General features: G+C 45.9%; 1 pseudogene; it reads right to left on the bottom strand.

Annotated features, from left to right (window-relative positions):
• Window positions 1–2525: 2525 nt before the first annotated feature.
• Window positions 2526–2763, bottom strand: LOC139279476 (U2 spliceosomal RNA; annotated as a pseudogene).
• Window positions 2764–6872: the final 4109 nt, after the last annotated feature.

Below are 6872 nucleotides of genomic sequence, written 5' to 3'. Positions count from 1 at the left end.
GTGCTGTCAAGGAAGGCTTGGCGAGTTGCTGCAATGTATCCTGTAGATAGTGCACACTGCAGGCATGATACGCCTATGGTGGAGGGAGTGGATATTTAAGGTGGTGGCCGAGCAAGTGCCTGTCTTTTAAAATGTTTGGATGGTAGACCCGGAGGTGTGCCACCAAATGGTGAAACGTGCTTCTGGTACCTGAAGCTCTGGTCCATGATTGCTAAAAAATTCTGACCTCAGAACTCCGTCTGTTCACAACAAAATGGGAAGAATTCCTTCCTATACTATTGCTCGTGAAAATGTGAAAACATCTGATGGCAGAAACTTATCCTAGATCCACAAAGAGCACCAGCAATATGGAATAAACAGCCCCTACTCTGCATGTTTCCTGGTGGCTTTTCTGTGTGCAATTGACAATCCTGTACCCATTAGTATTTAATTTGGACAAGGGGACTGGAGTTAAGTCAGGCCAAATGCATTTACTTAAGATTCTTACAGCTGGCAGACAAGAAATTTTCATCTAATGTTTGAAATGAATACCAATTAATGTTGAATTAAGGGCTTTTTTACCCATTGGGCTCATTCCCACAAAGATCCAATACCGCTTAACTTCTGTTCCAAATCCCCATTGCTTGGTTTTAAAGTTATAGATGAAATAGATGGAAGTCACGAAGATTTGAAGAATTCAACGAAAATACATGAAACAAGATTGGTTTGAATCCAACCCAGTGACGAGATGAAAGGGTTCTTTGGAGTCTAGTTATTGAGTTTGGGACCCTAAAGGCCTCAGATCAACAAAACATTCCATAATTTAACAGTGCATTGGCATTAGTTATGCACATAAATTTAGTCAGACTAACAAGGTAATTAAAGGTTTTGAAAGTCTGTTATTTCTTCATTATTAAAAGCTCACTCACAAAATTGTGAGCATGAGGGGCTTTGGAATGGATGATTTGTAAGAATGCAATTATATTAACAGGGCATTAACAGTACACTCTAGTGCTTTTTATTAAAAGAGGAATTTCACTCCCAGTGTGTCAGCTGGAAACATTGGGGCCAAGTTTCGGCCTGAGTTGCTCCTGTTTTTTGGAGCAACTGGTTTAGAATGGAGTATCTTAGAAATTGCAATTCTCGGCATTTCGTTTGCTCCAGTTCTAGTCAGTTAGAACAGTTTCACTTTGGAACAGAATGTTTTTTTCAAAAGGGGGTGTGTCCGGCCACGTACGCCTGTTTTCAAAGTTTAGGCAGTGAAAACTTACTCTAAGCTAACTTAGAATGGAGTAAGTGTAGATTTTTGTATGCTCAGAAAAACCGTGCCTACACTTAGAAAATCAGGCGTAGGTTACAAATCCCATTTTGTTGTGAACAGACGGAGTTCTGAGGTCAGATTTTTTAGCAATCATGGAATGGTGGGGGGGCGGGGGGAGCGGGAGTCGAGTCGGGTCGGGTGGGGGGGGTCGGGGGGGAGGGGTCGGGTCCGGGGGTGGGCGGGGGGAGGGTCGGGTCGGGTCGGGGGTCGGGTCCGGGGGCGGGGGGGGGGGGTCAGGTCCGGGGTTGGGTCGGGTCCAGGGGTGGGAGGGGGAGCGGGAGTCGAGTCGGGTCGGGTCGGGTCCGGGGCGGGGGGGCGGGTCCGGGGGCGGGCGGGGGGGGGGGGGTCGGGTCCGGGGTTGGGTCAGGTCCGGGGGCGGGGGTCGGGTCCGGGGGCGGGGGAGGGTCGGGTCAGGTCCGGGGTCGGGAGGGGGGAGCGGGGGTCGGGTCCGGGGGCGGAGGGCGGTGGGGGGGGGAGTCGAGTCGGGTCGGGTCGCGAGGAAGCAGGAGCTGGGCGTGGGAGGTGCAGCCTGATCCACGCAGCCCCAGTGAGGCCAGTCGGCCAGGGATAGGAGCTGCGTGCTTCGGGCCCCTCCCACACAGTTTTGGGCGCCTGGAGCTACTGCACATGTGCGCCCAATGTAGTGCGCCTGTGCAGAGGTCCCGGCACTGTTTTCAGTGCAGGGACCTGGCTCAACCCCCACAGCTCGTGCTGCGCCGCACCCAGCTCTAGAGGACCTGCAGGAATCCGGAGAATTGGTAAGTATTTTTTAGGCGCACATTCTGGCGCGGAAAATGGGCATCCAGGTCGGGGCTGCGCCGTTCTAGGCGCGGCCCGAAACTTGGGCCCATTGTATTGGGCTTGTATTTTTGTTCTTGTCGTGTGTTACTGGGATCTGGGTTTTCACTGAGGAGACTGAACATTCTTAATATAATATGAAATATAACTTCACGCAAAAGTGAATATGTGGAATAACCTACCCTGGGATGTAATGGAAGCAAAGAATGTTATAACTTATAAGAAGAAGGTGATGATAGATTTTTGGCAGACAGAGCTATCGAGAGAAAGTGGGTTTGGAAGTCTAATTTTTAAAAAAAAATTTTTAATTTTTAAAAAATTTTTCATAGCCAATCTTTCCAATTCTTTGTCAGATCACAAACGCCAGAGGTCACCTTGCACACATCAAGGATCACTCTGCGCCAATGCTCTTAGCTAAAAGGCCTAGAGCCACTGCACCATTCCTGGAAGTACTGCAATACCAGGTTCGTGCCATGGAGGTGGATGGGTCAGGCCCCCCACTCAGCTCCGTGGAGATGGATGGGTCAAACCACCCCACCCACCTCCTATTTCCAAAAAGCATAGGAGAACCACCTTCCTGATCCAGGGAGAACCACGTTGGGGTCATGGTTACTCCCCTGTCAGGTCAGTTACGCATGATCTTAGCCAAAAGGCCGAGAAACTTGCCCAATGGATAGTGGCTACATTTTCTGGTCCTGTCAAGTCTTCTGCTCCTAAGGATATTGCAGCATTTTAAAGTGGAGGTGGGTTAATCTTTGGAGCAATAATCACAATATTTAACTTGGGTGATGTCCTGGAAAGCTGCATGCTCCTATGAAACCATGACCCATTGTGAGTCTGAAGAGGAAGGGGAAATTTAGGACAAAAATAAAACAAACAGAATGTTGGCCCATCATCCCTTTAGTCTCTCAAATCTCTTCTGCCTTCCACCTTATCACAGACCTTCCCTTTTTGTCTTTCCTACCCCCACAGCACCCCCCCCACCCTTTTCAGGGCCCCAGCACTTCCTTAAAAGTCTGTCACATTTTGAGTTTTTACCAGTACTGAAGAAGGGTCATCGACCTGAAACATTAACTCTGTTTCTCTCCACAGATGCTGCCTCACCCGCTGAGTATTTCCAGCATTTTCTGCTTTTATTTCAGATTCCAGCATCCGCAGTATTTTGTTTTTGTAAGAATGTTGGTCGAGTAGGGTTGTATCTCTTTGTGGGTTGTTGTTAAATCTTTTCACCTACTCAAGATCACCACTTAGACAGACCCTCTAATCACCTATCCCAGTTTGACAAGTCTTCATAGAAATTTACAGATCTTCTCATCACTACTCCCATTTTACCAGGTCCTTTTATCAGCTACCCCACTCAGGGAAGTTATCTCATCATCATTCCCACTAAGGAAGGTTTCTGTTAGAACTTGGTTGTGTCTCAGAAAGAAAGGAAAACAGAGCCCTGAATAGTTTCTGGAATTTTGGTGTGATCTCCTTCAGGGATTATTGCATACAAAATATATATTTGTTTATAATTCTAACATGCTTTACTTATTCCAGATGTCCTAAACTCTGCTCTGTCTGTGTTTATTGAACATTAGCAAAGGGGTAAATATCAGTTGAGGAACGCACCAAGTAAACATTTCAAATTTCAATTAAAGAAAGAAGCACAGTACATTTTAAATTGGTTGATGTATGGTTCAAATTGTTTAATGAATAAAGCATGATTGGAAAGTAGCTTGGACCTTCTGCTGTGGCTTCAGTCAATAAATATATACTAACTAAAAATATCTGGTTATTTATGTGTGTTGTCCTCAGTCAGAACCAATATGTTTAAAATAAAATGGAATAGGTTTGATGCCTGGTCTGTTTTGAATAAGATCATCCAAGTCAGGAAGGGAGTAATGACATTACATTTGGCCTCGGTGCCGCTGGGCTGGGGACTGTAAAAATCATCCAGGCTACCTGCACATGATCATAGTCTAGTGACTTGCTGGAAGCTCTGTCGATGTTGGGTGAGGACACTGCACTTGCCTCTTTTTCCATTAACTTAAGGGTTCTGCAGGACCTTCTCCTCTCTTGCACTCTGTTCCTTCTTCATATCAATAACTCCCGCCACTTATCTAATTGTGCGCACTCACAGATCCTCAGTGCCCACAACCTTCAAACACTCTGAATACGATGACTGGGTCACTATTTCTTGATCTCGTCCATGCCCTTTAATTCAACAGGAAGAGCAGTGGAAGGAAGGTAGTGCAGGGGTCCCCTGCGGTCATCCCCCTGCAAAATAGATACACCGCTTTGGCTACTGTTGAGGGGGATGACTCATCAGGGGAGAGCAGCAGCAGCCAAGTTCATGGCACTGTGGGTGGCTCTGCTGCACAGAAAAAGAGTGGGAGAGCTATAGTGATAGGGGATTCAATTGTAAGGGGAATAGATAGACGTTTCTGTGGCTGCAGTCGAGACTCCAGGATGGTATGTTGCCTCCCTGGTGCAAGGGTCAAGGATGCCTGGGAGCGGCTGCAGGACATTTTGAAGGGGGAGGGTGAACAGCTAGTTGTCGTGGTGCATATAGGTACCAACGATATAGGTAAAAAATGGGATGAGGTCCTACAAGACGAATTTAGGGTAGCTAGGAGCTAAATTAAAAAGTAGGACCTCAAAGGTAGTAATCTCAGGATTGCTACCAGTGCCACGTGCTCGTCAGAGTAGGAATCGCAGGATAGCGCAGATGAATACATGGCTTGAGGAGAGGTGCACAAGAGAGGAATTCAAATTCCTGGGACATTAGAACTGGTTCTGGGGGACATGGGACCAGTACAAACCAGGCGGTCTGCACCTGGGTAGGACCGGAACCAATGTCCTAGGGGGAGTGTTTGCTAGTGCTGTTGGGGAGGAGTTAAACTAATATGGCAGGGGGATGGGAACCTATGCAGGGAGACAGAGGGAAGTAGAATGGGGGCAGAAGCAAAAGATATAAAGAAGAAAAGTAAAAGTGGAGGGCAGAGAAAACCAAGGCAAAAAGCAAAAAGGGCCACATTACAGCAAAATTCTAAAGGGGCAATGTGTGTTAAAACGATAAGTCTAAAGGCTCTGTGCCTCAATGCGAAGTGTATTCGGAATAAGGTAGATGAATTAGCTGCGCAGGCAGCAAGTAATGAATATGATATAATTGGCATCACGGAAGCATGGCTCCAGGGTGACCAAGGCTGGGAACTCAACATCCAGGGGTATTCAACATTCAGGAGGGATAGACAGAAAGGAAAAGGCGGTGGGGTGGTGTTGCTGGTTAAAGAGGAACTTAATGCAATAGTAAGGAAGGATATTAACATGGATGATGTGGAACCTACATGGGTAGAGCTGCGAAACACCAAAAGGCACAAAATGTTAGTGGGAGTTGTATACAGACCACCAAACAGTAATAGTGAGGTTGGGGACAGCATCAAACAAGAAATTAGGGATGCGTGCAATAAAGGTACAGCAGTTTTCATGGGCGACTTTAATCTACATATTGATTGGGCTAACCAAACTGGTAGCAATGCGGTGGAGGAGGATTTCCTGGAGTGTATTAGGGCTGGTTTTCTAGACCAATATGCCGAGGAACCAACTAAGGGCTGGCCATCCTAGACTGGGTGATGTGTAATGAGAAAGGACTAATTAGCAATCTTGTTGTGCGAGGCCCCTTGGGGAAGAGTGACCATAATATGGTAGAATTCTTTATTAAGATGGAGAGTGACACAGTTAATTCAGAGACTCGGGTCTTGAACTTAAGGAAAGGTAACTTCGATGGTATGGGACGTGAATTGGCGAGAATAGATTGGCAAATGATACTTAAAGGGTTGACGGTGGATAGGCAATGGCAAACATTTAAAGATCACATGGATGAACTTCAACAATTGTACAACCCTGTCTGGAGTAAAAATAAAACAGGGGAAGGTAGCTCTACTGTGGCTAGCAAGGGAAGTTAAGGATAGTGTTAAATCCAAGGAAGAGGTATATAAATTGGCCAGAAAATGCAGCAAACCTGAGGACTGGGAGAATTTTATAACTCAGCAGAGGAGGACAAAGGGTTTAATTAGGAGGGGGAAAATAGAGTATGAGAGAAAGCTTGCCGGGAACATAAAAACTGACTGCAAAAGCTTCTATAGATATGTGAAGAGAAAAAGATTAGTGAAGACAAACGTAGGTCCCTTGCAGTCAGAATCAGGTGAATTTATAATGGGGAACAAAGAAATGGCAGACCAATTGAACAAATACTTTGGTTCTGTTTTCACGAAGGAAGACACAAATAACGTTTGGGAAATAGTAGGGGACCAAGGGTCTGGTGAGAAGGAGGAACTGAAGGAAATCCTTATTAGGCGGGAAATTGTGTTAGGGAAATTGATGGGATTGAAGGCTGATAAATCCCCGGGGTCTGATAGTCTGCATCCCAGCGTACTTAAGGAAGTGGCCCTAGAAATAGTGGATGTATTGGTGATCATTTTCCAACAGTCTATCGACTCTGGATCAGTTCCTATGGACTGGAGGGTAGCTAATGTAACACCACTTTTACGAAAGCAGGGAGAGAGAAAATGGGTAATTATAGACCGGTTAGCCTGACATCAGTAGTGGGGAAAATGTTGGAATCAATTATTAAAGATGAAATAGCAGTGCATTTGGAAAGTGGTCACAGGATCGGTCCAAGTCAGCATGGATTTATGAAAAGGGAAATCATGCTTGACAAATCTTCTAGAATTTTTTGAGGATGTAACTGTTAGAGTGGACAAGGGAGAATCAGTGGATGTGGTGTATT

This window comes from Pristiophorus japonicus, chromosome 1, assembly GCF_044704955.1.
Source record: "Pristiophorus japonicus isolate sPriJap1 chromosome 1, sPriJap1.hap1, whole genome shotgun sequence".
Classification (NCBI taxonomy): domain Eukaryota; kingdom Metazoa; phylum Chordata; class Chondrichthyes; family Pristiophoridae; genus Pristiophorus; species Pristiophorus japonicus.
This window is presented reverse-complemented; position numbering and strand designations above follow the sequence as displayed.